The sequence below is a fragment of the Cannabis sativa genome, chromosome 6 (assembly GCF_029168945.1).
Source record: "Cannabis sativa cultivar Pink pepper isolate KNU-18-1 chromosome 6, ASM2916894v1, whole genome shotgun sequence".
Classification (NCBI taxonomy): domain Eukaryota; kingdom Viridiplantae; phylum Streptophyta; class Magnoliopsida; order Rosales; family Cannabaceae; genus Cannabis; species Cannabis sativa.
In genome coordinates this window covers 50,381,237-50,395,232 of record NC_083606.1, presented here as the reverse complement: position 1 = coordinate 50,395,232, position 13,996 = coordinate 50,381,237, and positions in this window count along the sequence as shown.

The window sequence follows — 13,996 nt, the reverse complement described above, 5'->3', positions numbered from 1 at the left end:
ATTGACTCCAGCAGACCTGAAACATTTGGGCCTGCGGTAGTCAGGGTTGTTAGAGATTTTCTTAACGTATTTACCGAGGAGTTGCCGCGATTACCACCTCAACGAGAAATTGACTTTGTGATTGATTTGGCACCTGGAGGCAAACCTGTATCTAAAGCTCCGTATAGGATGGCTCCAGTAGAACTCAAGGAGCTTAAGTTACAGCTTCAGGGGAAGCTTGATATTGGGTTTACCTGACCTAGTGTATCGCTCTAGGGAGCTCCAATTCTGTTTGTGAAAAAGAAAGATGGTTCCCTCAGAATGTGTATTTACTATAGGGAACTAAACAAGTTGACGATTAAGAACAAGTATTTGTTACCCAGAATTGAAAATTTATTTGATCAACTTCAAGGAAAGACGGTGTTTTCAAAGATTGACCTGCGATCCGGTTATCATCAACTCAAAATTCAGGAAGAAGATATACCAAAGACTGTGTTTTGAACCAGATATGGGAAATATGAGTTTCTGGTAATGTCATTCAGATTGACTAATGCTCTTGCGGCCTTTATGGATCTCATGAATAGAGTATTCAAGGATTTCCTCGATAACTGCGCATAGTATTTATCGATGACATCCTTGTGTACTCTCAGTCAGACGAGGAGCATGAGCAACATCTTCGAATGGTATTGCAGCAACTTAGGGATCATAAGTTGTATGCAAAGTTCAAAAAGTGTGAATTCTGGCTGTCTGAGGTATCTTTTCTGGGACATATTGTCGGAAATAATGGAATTACGGTTGATCTAAGCAAGATTGAGTCAGTGAAGAATTGGCCGAGGCAAAAATTAGTGACAGAAGTTTGAAGTTTTCTCAATTTAGCAGGGTATTATTGATGTTTTGTCAAGGGATTCTCTAAGATCTCTATGCCACTGACCGAGTTAACTAAGAAAAATTAGCGATTCGTGTGGTCAGACAAATGTGAATCAAGTTTTCAAGAGTTGAAGCAACGGTTGATAACAGCTCCTGTGTTAGCTTTTCCATCAGATCAAGAAAAATTTATTGTTTACTGTGATGCGTCCAGATAGAGTCTGGGATGTGTTCTGACGCAAGCTGACAAAGTTATAGCTTACGCCTCCCGTCAACTGAAGGACTATGAAAATCTCTACCCAACACATGACCTAGAGCTTGTTGCTATGGTTTTTACTCTAAAGATATGGCGGCATTATCTTTATGGTGAAAATGTGAGATTTATAATGATCATAAAAGTCTCAAGTACTTTTTCACTCAGAAAGATTTAAACATGAGGCAGAGAAGGTGGCTAGAATTGGTTAAAGACTATGACTATGAGATTCTGTATCATCCTGGGAAAGCCAATGTTGTGGTTGCCGATGCACTGAGTAGAAGAGGTCTCGGGCACGTTTTCACCACTCTTTTGATAGCTCCTCAACTGGTTTCAGAGATGGTCAATGCGGGAATTGAGTTGGTAGTTGGAAAGTTGCACAACTTGACACTCCAGTCTGATTTACTAGAAAGAATTAGAAAGGCACAATTAGAAGATCCCAAGCTAGTCAAGATTCAAGATGAGGTGATGGCTGGTCGGCCTAAAGACTTTTCAATCTCGAATAATGGAATGTTATTGTATAAAGCTCGAAACTTGAGAAAGGCAGTACTTAGGTCCGGAATTAGTTCAGAGGACCAATGAAGCTATAGACAAGATCAAGGCTCGAATGCTTGCTTCTCAAAGCAGGCAGAAAAGTTATGATGATCCGAAGCGTAGAGATGTTACATTTCAGGCAGGGGAACATGTTTTCCTACATGTTTCACCTGTGAAGGGTATAAGACGCTTCTGGAAGAGGGGTAAGTTAAGTCCTAGGTTCATTAGGCCATTTCAAATACTCTAGAAGGTTGGGCAGGTAGCGTATCGGCTAGCCTTACCACCAGCATTGTCGGCTGTTCATAATGTATTCTATATTTCAATGTTGAGGAAATATGTTTCAGACCCAACTCGTGTCTTGAGTTATGAAGCCCTTGAACTACAGTCAGACTTATCCTACGAAGAGCAGCCAGTTTAGGTCCTTGATAGGAAAGAAAAAGTTCTTCGGAACAAGACAATTATTTTCGTCAAAGTGCTCTGGAGAAACAGCAAGGTGGAGGAAGCCACCTGGGAGTTAGAGTCTGACATGAGGACTCAATATCTTGAGCTATTCATGATAGATTTTGAGGACGAAATCCTTTTAATGGGAGATAATTGTAATGACCGCGCTAGTAATTTGGATTAGAAAAGGCAATTAGCACTAATTATTGGTATTTTTATAATAATTTATGAATTTAATTTATTTGTGGGTCCAATTGTTAGAAATGGGCATTAGAGTTATAATTTCTCAATTTCGGAAATTTAATTAAACTCTAGGAGTATTATTTAAATTAAATGTGAATTATGCAATTTTTACAATTTTTGCTAGGTGACAACGGAAAATGCAATGGATGGTTAGTTTGATCACATGGGTAAGTCTAGAACCTTATTTCTTAGTGGAATGTGTATTGGAGAAAATAAAATACCGAGGTTGAGCGGAGTTATGGTTTTTGACCATTTTACCCCTAGGTTGGAAATAGGCTAAAATTAAGCATCAAAGGCATATTAGTCTTTTTCCAAGGGAGTGTCTTGGTGGCTGCCCTAGAGTTTGACACCTGCCCTTTCTTTTTTCAGCGCAGGATTAGTTAGAAAATCCTTAATTCATTTTAGAGAAAAATAAGGAAAAGACCAAAATTGAAGAAACCCTTCTTCCCTTCTCTCTCTCTCCATTCGAACCAGCCAAGACCAAGGAGATTGTTGTTGATTCATGGTATTTTCAGCAAGGAATTTAGGGAGGATTCAATCAAGGTAAATCTTAGATACTCTTTAGCTATATTTTCTCAAGGTTTTAATTGGTTTCAAGTAGAGATTTTAAGTTTTAGTGGTTGTTAGGGTTAGAAATGCTTAGGGTTCAGTTTTTATGTTCCTTTTAGGTTGATTCTAAGTTCTTGCAGCTGATTTTAGTGTATGATGTTGGAATTGCATAATTTTGAGCTTATAAACCCAAATTTTGATCTTTAATGGCATGTTTGGTTTCTGTGTATTTTTTTGAGATTTTCTGGTTGGAATATATTGTGTATACCCTATTTAGGTACTCTGGAAACTTTGGAGGCAATTATACAAGTTTTGAGCAAATTGGAGGTTTTGTAGGATTATGGTTTTTTACCACGATCTTGATGTACTACCATGTATGTTGTTTCACATCCTAAATATGAATTTCTAAAACAATGGAATTTAAACACATATAAAGTTTAAGAATTCTTACATTGGTCGCAACGGAATTAAATGACTCCTTCCGCTCAGATCTCTAACCCTTGTCTCCTTTCTGTAGCAGAGTGTCACCAAAATCTGAGCCTGATTCTCCTTCACTTGAATTAGATTCTTCACAGTCTTACACACTATGATTGAGTACCAACTTGTTATGTGTGGGCATGTACTCTATCACTATAGGGTTCGAAAATTGAAGAGAGAGAGAGAGAGAGAGAGAGAGAGAGAGAGAGAGAGAAGGATTCGAATGAGAGAGAGAGAGATAGAAGTATCAAAATTAGACTGAAAGGCTTGAATGCATCATCTTTCAATTTGAGACCATCACTATCTATTTATAGGAATCCATCTAATTTTAGGTTTGAATTATTTAGCGTTAAAAAATTAATAAATAAATGGTAAAATAGAGAATAAGTGGCCGGCCTTGGATGTGGGCCCATCACTTTGTAATTTTGCCATTTTTCAACTATTTATCTTATTTTTCTCAAAATGCCATATTTTCCAATTCAACCACTGAAATGCCAAAACTATTTATTTAATAATTAAAATTAATTATCAAATAAAATTTCCATTTAACATATTTATTAATTAGACTTTATAAAGTCTCTTAATTAACAAATAAACCCTAGAATCTCTTTTCGTCACAATTAAGCCCTAGCTTAGTGAAAATTAATAAACTAGACATGGTCTAATTTAGAATTATAATTGATTAATTAAAATCAATTAACTGAGTCTTACAAGTAGTATTGTCTCAACTAGTATGGGGACCATGGGCCTATCTAACTGAGCTTCCAATAAGCAGATCTAGAATTTACCAAGTAAATTCTCTAACTTATTTATTCCTCATTGAACTACTATAGAACTTGAAATTGTACTCTCAATTATATAGAACGCTCTATATGTTCCACGATAAAGATAAGCTATGAATTTCAACCATCGTTTTTATCCCAATAATCAAAGATCCTCTATTGATGCTTTACACCGAGTGGGGACAAATTTACTGTTTCACCCCTCAATGTATTTTATCCTTAAAACACTTAACTCCCTATAAATGATATTTCAATAAACTAATATAATTACTGAAATAAGAGCTATTTCATTTATCTCTTTTAAGCCAAGCTCGAAGGAAATCATCATTTCACTTCTATGTCTAGATAGAAGCTATAGATTCCATATCTATGTTTAGCATTCCCACTCAATTGTACTGTCATGTTCCCAAAATGTACGTATTACCCGGACCAAAAGGTAGGCTTAGCTAAAAAATCAAAGAATACAAATAACACTCTTGAGATCAAACCTAACCATGTCAAGATTGAGATCTTTTGATCTGAGATCAACCACTGATATTGACTTAGAAAGATACAACGACAAGATTATAATATCTTTACTAAGATTAATATCGGTCCCAGTCCAATGTATACTCCATACATCCGAAACTAGCATACTCTGCCAATATTCTGGAAAGAACATAACACTTATCCAAGGTGTAATTATACTTTATCATTGATTATCACATCAGTGTAAATCTATTGCACTGATGAATCAAGGGACATTATCTTTTGAAGCATATAATCAAAATTACCTTCCACTGTGTTGACATCACTGTAATTGTGAATAACTATACGTTCTAGATTTAACAAATTGTGTACACATTAAACCATAAACATGAAAACTACATGTAAACATAAGTGACTTCTAATCTTTTATTGATAACAAATCAGATTGTATTGAAATGGGTTTTATTTAGGGCATAAAATCCCAATAAATTCCCACTTGCACTAACATATAACAAGTAGTGCATTTCAATCAATCCATTGTCTTGATATCCAGATCAAGTGTAGTATATTTGACTAAACCCAAATTACTGGAACTGTAAGTATGTGGTAAGCAACTGCTTTTTCCACCATTACTTCCTTTGTGTTCATAAAACATTATGCAACATCATTTTTCTATATGCATTACTCCTCTAGGGATACTGAATTCTTTATTGTTTATAAAGTACATCTGAATATACAGAAAACATATCTCAAATTCTATCCAAAATGGAATAGAGATAACACAGTTAAGAACTTTCTTCAGTTTGAATAACTTTCCAGTGCTTTTCAAAAGCAACAAAGTTATGTAGCTTCACTGATGGAGCTTAAATTATTTTAGATAATTCCTCCACCCCCAGAGTAACCACCATCTCGAATAGATTATGAGTTGGTGTAGATATAAGAATTCTAATATTGTAAAGCCCGCTTAGTTAATTTGGAAATTAGCAGTTGTTTATGTTAATTATGAAATTATTTATAGCTATTTAAATAATTTATTACTGTTATTTATGGAATTCAGATATGCATGATTATGTCATCAGTAGTTTTTATATTTCGCATTTCCGGTGTCCGGTATTTTGGAACTCGGCGTTTGGCTCAGTAGAAATCACAACTTAGTATGTTAGCTTTTGGGGACGGGTTTTAGACATTGGGAATGTCGGGAATGGCCGGGAATTTAGAATTTCCCAAAAATACCCCTTTAGTATGATTTTAGTGATTTTATGGTGGAGGGGCAAAATGGTCTTTTTGCCCCATTAGTATTTTGTCTTATGTGAATTAAATGGATTAAATGTTTATTTTTAAATAATTGTTTTATGTGTTTTAATGGCTGAAATAAATTAGTTAAGTAGCTTCATTCTTTTAGTTTATTTCATTTTCAACACTTAACAAAAAAAAAAATAGAAAAAACTTGGAAAAAGAAACTCTCTTTTCTCTCTCTCAAATTCGGCTGTGCATGTGTGTGTTTGGAGCTGGATTTTGCTCAATTTTTCAAGTGGATTCTCATCCAAGGTTAAGCATTTTCCCAAGCTAGGTTAGCTCTCTTGATTTCTCCTTGAAACTATGAAAAAAATGATGATTATTGAGTGAAATGCATGATGATTTTAGTATTTGTTGCTGCTGTGATTTTGTTATTTTTCTAAGGTTCAAAGCATGATTATTTGATGATGATTGAGTTGTTTGAATGCATGTTAGTTAGGTTGTTCAAGCTTTTAGTTTTTATGTGAAAAAGTATGAATTTTGGAAGGAAAATGTTGTGAATATGTTCTGTGATGTTGCTGTTGTTTCTATGAGTTTGCAGAGATGTTATTATGCTAGTTTAAGTAGAATTAAGCTAGTGGAATGCTTGTTTAGGTGGTTTTGCTCAAGCTTGAGTTTGGAACTCAAAGCTTGAGCTCCAATGGCAAATTTTGTATCTGTGGTTTCTGGGTAGGTTTGATGCCTTGGATATGTTATTTGGGACATATAGAGCAGGTCTGGAAAGTTTGGGACCAATTGGGGTTAAATTGGTCGAGTTATGAAATTTTATGGTTCTTTACTGCGAGGAACCGGAATTCGGTTGTGCATCCGGAATTCGGATGGGGGTTCGATAATTCCCGAACCGGAATTCCGGTTGGGCAACCGTCTGTAGGTTGGGGAATTTTTCCGAACCCTAGTTTTCCTCGTTTTTAGGTTTTTAGGGGTATTGCCATGCTTTTTATCGATAGGGAAACTTTTAGTTCCAAGTTTTAGTCCCCGGGAAGTGATTTAGCGTGTCACTTATAGCGTTGTGATTTTTATGGTTTAGGAGCCGATGTCCGCCGCTCGGCTTCGATTCCGGTCGGGTTGACGGCACACACGAAATCGGAATCAAGGTAAGATTAGTATAACGGTATGCATATGTAGATTACATGTTTAGCGTGCATGTAGGAAGCCTGCTAGATTACATTAGATATGTATTTAGGCTTCGAACCATCCAACCTGTCACGTCGGTACAGTCGGAGTATGACCGACGGCGGAGTATGACCGGTTCGGCCGATCAGTGACACTTGGTTGGTGGTTCGGTCTTATTGACCTATCCGTCGGTACAGCTGGAGTATGACCGGCGGCGGAGTATGACCGGTTCGGCCGATCGGGAGGATACTGTCAATAGTACCGTCCCCTGAACGTTCAAAACTCAGTACCATGTTGGACATGGCAGGAGTGCTCAGTACCATGTTGGACATGGCGATGGCGGGACTCGGTATCGTGTTGGACACGGCGATCGGTTTTATGTATGATATTATTATGCTTTTCTTGCCGAGTCCGTCGACTCACGGTTTATGTTCATGTGTAGGTAAAGGCAAGGCATGTAGCCGATGGGCCGTGAGCGAGCTTATGAGATTGTACATGTCGGGGCGGTTAGGCTGGAGCGTACGATCCTCGGGACGCAAGGCTGAGATTTTTGTAACTGTCGTTAGACGACTTTTATTTTGATGTAATAGTTAAACAGTAAAAACGTTTGTAAATGATTTTATAAATCGGGATCCCGAGACTTTTGTAAAATGGTTTATAAGTTTAATGAAAAAGCAAAATTTTAATTAATCACGTTTTTCCATAAACCTCGTTGATTAGCAACGAGCTGCACAGTACGTTTAAAAATTCACGTAATACGCCTAAGATAGTTAGGGTGTTACAATTTGGTATCAGAGCGCAGTTGTCTTAGAAGATCGTCACGACATGTACAATCATCATCGGCGGTTAGCTCGGTTCACGGTTCGGTAAGCCTTTATTGCTTTAGTAGTTTATTTTATTCGGTTATGAAAAAGAAAAGCTGTTAGGAAGCATGTTAGTAGCTTTGATAGTAGAATAGGCGCATGTTTCATTTCTAATTTCCAAATTAAGCGGCATTAGTAAGCTCGCCTTGAATACGACCTGATATGCCAACTCTTGGTTTCGCAGGCGGTTCTAACTAGATGGACGCCAGGCGGACTACCAGGAGTCAGGGCAACTCCGTAGGGTCGAATCAGGGACAGGGAGCTCGGTTCCCCACCGCTGGGGGCGAGGCAGAGGTCCCCGAGGCAAGGCTCGTGGCCGGGGTGATGAAAACCCGCCACAGGCTGCCCAGGCTCCCCCAGCCGATCAGGGAGCCCCGGCGGGAGTTACGGTTTGCGGAGATGCAAGCCGGGATCGAAGAGCAAGACCTCGAGATTCGAGAGGTTGAGACGAGCGGGGTGCTCCTGCAGTTCCAGTGCCTATTGTACCAGTGGCACCTGCCCCTGCTGCCCAGGCCGAGATAGTGGTGGCGGCCCACAGATTGGAACCTTTATATGAGCGGTTCCGGAAGCAAGCACCTCCGGTATTCTGGGAGGTCCGGATGTATCGAAAGCCGAGCAAAGGCCGACGGTGATTGCCGAATTCGAATTTCATGGGTGTCACCGGTAATGACGAGTGGTGTGCGCCACATTTCGGTTCCGGGGAGGACGCCCTGGTATGGTGGGACATGGTGTCTCAGATCCATGACGTCACCACCATGACTTGGGAGAGGTTCCAAGAACTCTTCAACGCGAAATACTATAATGAGGCGGTCAGAAGCGCCAAGAGGAAAGAGTTCGTTCACCTGACCCAGCGGGAGAACATGAGCGTCACTGAGTATACTACTCGGTTGTGACCGGCTGGCGAGGTTAGCCTCGGGAATTGTGCCGACCGACTTCGGCGAAAGGAGAAGTATACTGGACGGGTTGAATCCCAAGATCGGGCATGACACGATGATTACCACCGACGACGGCACCACCTATGCTCGGATGGTGGAGAAGGCACCTGCGAGCCGAGGGCGCGGTGGGGTGCATGTCGGATTCGGTCGGTACTCGGTTGGTGGCGGGGCTCCTACCCCTCCCGCATCGAGGCTTTAGCGGGGAGTAGTGGTTCGGCCATTGATCGGAGGAAGAGGGCACCCATCGCTTCGGCGGCTCGAGTCGAACAAGAGGTTCGGGGGAACCGAACGAGAGGAGTCGTCTGGTGGTAATGAGACCCGATTCTCCTATCCCGAGTGCCCTAGGCAAGAGGCATCATCGGGGTGAGTGCAAGGGCGGGGATGCTTTCATTGTGGCATGCCGGATACTTCAAGAGGGAATGTCCCCGGCTCGGCCGGAGGCACCGAGAGCTCCAGCGATACCCACTCCAGCCAGGGTGTTCGCTATCACGCAGGCTGATGCAGATGCCAGCCCATCAGTTGTTACAGGTCAGATTTTTATTAACAACTCGCTTTATTCAGTGCTGTTTGATTCTGGGGCTACACACTCCTATGTGGCGGCCAGAGTCTTTAGTAAGTTGGGTAGACCCTATGATAGATATGAATCAGGGTTTGGAACCCTGTTACCTGGCGGAGAATTGGTTATCTCCAATAGGTGGATTAGGTCTATGCCGATCAGGATAGATGGTAGAGAGTTAAGCGCTGATCTGATAGAGATGAGCTTAGTCGAATTCGATATTATTTTAGGAATGGATTTCCTATCTAAATATTCGGCGAGCATTGACTGTAAGAGGAAGATGGTGGTCTTCCAACCGGAAAGTGAAGAACCGTTTGTATTTGTGGGTTCAGTTCAGGGATCTCGGATCCCGGTGATCTCGGCTATGTCAGCGAGAGAATTATTGCACGGGGGGTGCTTAGGGTTTCTGGCCGTGGTGGTGGACACCACTCGGCCAGACACCATTCGGCCAGAGGACATCAGAGTGGTTCGGGAATTTTTGGACGTTTTTCCCGAAGAACTTCCAGGGTTACCACCTCAGCGGGAGATTGACTTTGTGATTGACTTGGCACCAGGGGTGGATCCGGTTTCCAAAGCCCCGTATAGGATGGCTCCAGCTGAACTTAAGGAATTAAAGATTCAACTCCAAGGGTTGCTTGACATAGGGTTCATTCGGCCCAGTGTGTCACCTTGGGGAGCCCCGGTTTTGTTCGTGAAGAAGAAGGATGGATCTATGAGGATGTGCATCGACTACAGAGAGTTGAACAAGCTGACGGTGAAGAATAAATATCCATTACCTAGGATCGATGACTTGTTCGATCAGCTTCAGGGGAAGACGGTCTTTTCTAAGATTGATCTCCGTTCGGGTTATCATCAGTTGAGAATCCGAGAGGAGGACATTCCAAAGACGGCTTTCCGCACTAGGTATGGACACTACGAGTTTCTGGTTATGTCATTCGGACTAACCAATGCTCCTGCAGCATTCATGGACCTGATGAATAGAGTATTCAAGGATTTCCTCGATATCTGTGTGATTGTGTTTATCGACGACATCCTCGTGTACTCTCAGTCAGAAGAGGAGCATGAGTTACATCTTCAGATGGTACTGCAACGACTTCGAGAACATAAGCTCTACGCCAAATTCAAGAAATGTGAGTTCTGGTTGTCTCAGGTGTCCTTCCTAGGGCACATTGTGAGTAAAGATGGGATCAAGGTGGATCCCGGGAAGATCGAATCCGTCAGGGATTGGCCGAGACCGAAGACGATGTGAGAGATCGAAGCTTCTTGGGATTAGCCGGGTACTACCGTAGGTTCGTGGAGGGGTTCTCCAAAATTTCAATGCCCCCGACCGAACTTACAAAGAAGAATCAGCGATTTATCTGGTCAGATAAATGCGAAGCCAGTTTTCAGGAGCTGAAACAGAGGTTAATTACTGCTCCGGTACTAGCTTTGCCTTCGGACAAGGAGAAGTTCGTAGTCTACTGTGACGCATCCAGACAGGGTTTGGGGTGCGTATTGATGCAAGCCGATCGGGTTATCGCTTATGCCTCCCGTCAGTTAAAGGATTATGAACAGCGATACCCGACTCATGATTTAGAATTAGCCGCAGTGGTTTTTGCACTGAAGATTTGGCGGCATTACCTGTATGGGGAGAAGTGCGAGATCTTTACCGACCATAAAAGTCTCAAGTATTTCTTTACTCAGAAAGATTTGAACATGAGACAAAGGCGTTGGTTGGAATTAGTGAAGGATTATGATTGTGAGATCCTCTATCATCCCGGAAAAGCCAATGTAGTGGCCGATGCCCTGAGCAGAAAGGGTCCCGGGCAAGTAGCTAGCATGGTTCAGATCTCATCTCAGCTAGCAGAGGATATGGTTAGATCCAGCATTGAGTTTGTGGTAGGTCAGCTTCACAACTTAACGCTGCAATCTGACCTGTTAGAAAGAATAAAAGTCGCTCAGATGACAGATCCGGAGTTAGTGAAAATCCGAGATGAGGTATTGGCTGGTCAAGCCAAAGACTTTTCAGTGTCAGATAGTGGGATGCTTTTGTATAAAGCCAGGGTTTGTGTTCCGAACAGTGTGGAATTGAGAAACGAGATCTTTGAGGAGGCTCATTCTACTCCATATTCTCTTCATCCCGGCACCACCAAGATGTACCAAGATTTGAAACCGTACTTCTGGTGGAGCAGTATGAAGAAGAATTTGGTAGAATTCGTATCGAGATGCCTCACGTGTCAGCAGATCAAGGCTGAACATCAGAGACCAGCAGGGTTGTTGCAGCCTCTAACCCTACCAGAATGGAAATGGGAGGATATTACGATGGATTTTGTGGTCGGGTTACCTAGGACCACGGGTTTGCATGATTCCATCTGGGTAGTGGTGGACCGATTTACGAAATCTGCTCATTTTCTGCCGGTCAGAACAACATTTTCAGTGGATCAGTTGGCAGAACTGTACGTCAGGGAAATAGTGAGACTTCACGGGGTACCGAAGTCTATAGTTTCGGACAGGGATCCGAAATTCACCTCCAAATTTTGGCAAAGTTTGCAACGGGCAATGGGTACGAAGCTGAAATTCAGTACAGCATTCCATCCTCAGACAGATGGTCAGTCCGAAAGGACAATTCAGATATTGGAGGATATGTTGAGAGCCTGTGTTATGGACTTTGAGGGTTCATGGAGCAAATATCTACCGTTGATAGAGTTCTCTTACAACAACAGTTATCAGAGTACGATAGGGATGGCTCCCTATGAACTGTTGTACGGTAGGAAGTGCAGATCCCCTATCCACTGGGATGAGACAGGGGAGAGGAAGTACCTAGGTCCAGAGTCAGTTCAGCGGACCAATGAGGCAATAGAAAAGATAAAAGCTAGAATGCTTGCCTCACAGAGCAGACAGAAGAGTTACGCAGATCCGAAACGTAAAGATGTTGAGTTCCGAGTAGGGGACCATGTGTTTTTGCGAGTGTCTCCGATGAAGGGGATTAAACGTTTCGGGAAAAGAGGCAAGTTATGCCCTAGATTTACTGGACCTTTCGAGATTCTCGAGAAGATAGGTCAAGTGGCATATCGGTTAGCATTGCCTCCAGCCTTATCAGCAGTGCACCACGTATTCCATGTCTCAATGTTGAGAAAATACGTTTCAGACCCCTCTCATATACTCAGTTATGAGAGTCTTCAGCTTCAGCCCGACATGTCATATGAGGAACAGCCAGTGCAGATCCTGGATAGAAAGGATAAAGTCCTTCGGAATAAGACCATAGCATTGGTCAAGGTTCTCTGGAGAAACAGTAAGGTGGAAGAAGCCACCTGGGAGCTAGAGTCAGATATGCGAGCTCAATATCCAGAGTTATTCAGGTTAGATTTCGGGGACGAAATCCTTTTAAGGGGGGGATAGTTGTAAAGCCCGCTTAGTTAATTTGGAAATTAGCAGTTGTTTATGTTAATTATGAAATTATTTATAGCTATTTAAATAATTTATTACTGTTATTTATGGAATTCAGATATGCATGATTATGTCATCAGTAGTTTTTATATTTCGCATTTCCGGTGTCCGGTATTTTGGAACTCGGCGTTTGGCTCAGTAGAAATCACAACTTAGTATGTTAGCTTTTGGGGACGGGTTTTAGACATTGGGAATGTCGGGAATGGCCGGGAATTTAGAATTTCCCAAAAATACCCCTTTAGTATGATTTTAGTGATTTTATGGTGGAGGGGCAAAATGGTCTTTTTGCCCCATTAGTATTTTGTCTTATGTGAATTAAATGGATTAAATGTTTATTTTTAAATAATTGTTTTATGTGTTTTAATGGCTGAAATAAATTAGTTAAGTAGCTTCATTCTTTTAGTTTATTTCATTTTCAACACTTAACAAAAAAAAAATAGAAAAAACTTGGAAAAAGAAACTCTCTTTTCTCTCTCTCAAATTCGGCTGTGCATGTGTGTGTTTGGAGCTGGATTTTGCTCAATTTTTCAAGTGGATTCTCATCCAAGGTTAAGCATTTTCCCAAGCTAGGTTAGCTCTCTTGATTTCTCCTTGAAACTATGAAAAAATGATGATTATTGAGTGAAATGCATGATGATTTTAGTATTTGTTGCTGCTGTGATTTTGTTATTTTTCTAAGGTTCAAAGCATGATTATTTGATGATGATTGAGTTGTTTGAATGCATGTTAGTTAGGTTGTTCAAGCTTTTAGTTTTTATGTGAAAAAGTATGAATTTTGGAAGGAAAATGTTGTGAATATGTTCTGTGATGTTGCTGTTGTTTCTATGAGTTTGCAGAGGTGTTATTATGCTAGTTTAAGTAGAATTAAGCTAGTGGAATGCTTGTTTAGGTGGTTTTGCTCAAGCTTGAGTTTGGAACTCAAAGCTTGAGCTCCAATGGCAAATTTTGTATCTGTGGTTTCTGGGTAGGTTTGATGCCTTGGATATGTTATTTGGGACATATAGAGCAGGTCTGGAAAGTTTGGGACCAATTGGGGTTAAATTGGTCGAGTTATGAAATTTTATGGTTCTTTGCGAGGAACCGGAATTCCGGTTGTGCATCCGGAATTCCGGATGGGGGTTCAGTAATTCCCAGAACCGGAATTCCGGTTGGGCAACCGGTCTGCCGGTTGGGGAATTTTTCCGAACCCTAGTTTTCCTCGTTTTTAGGTTTTTAGG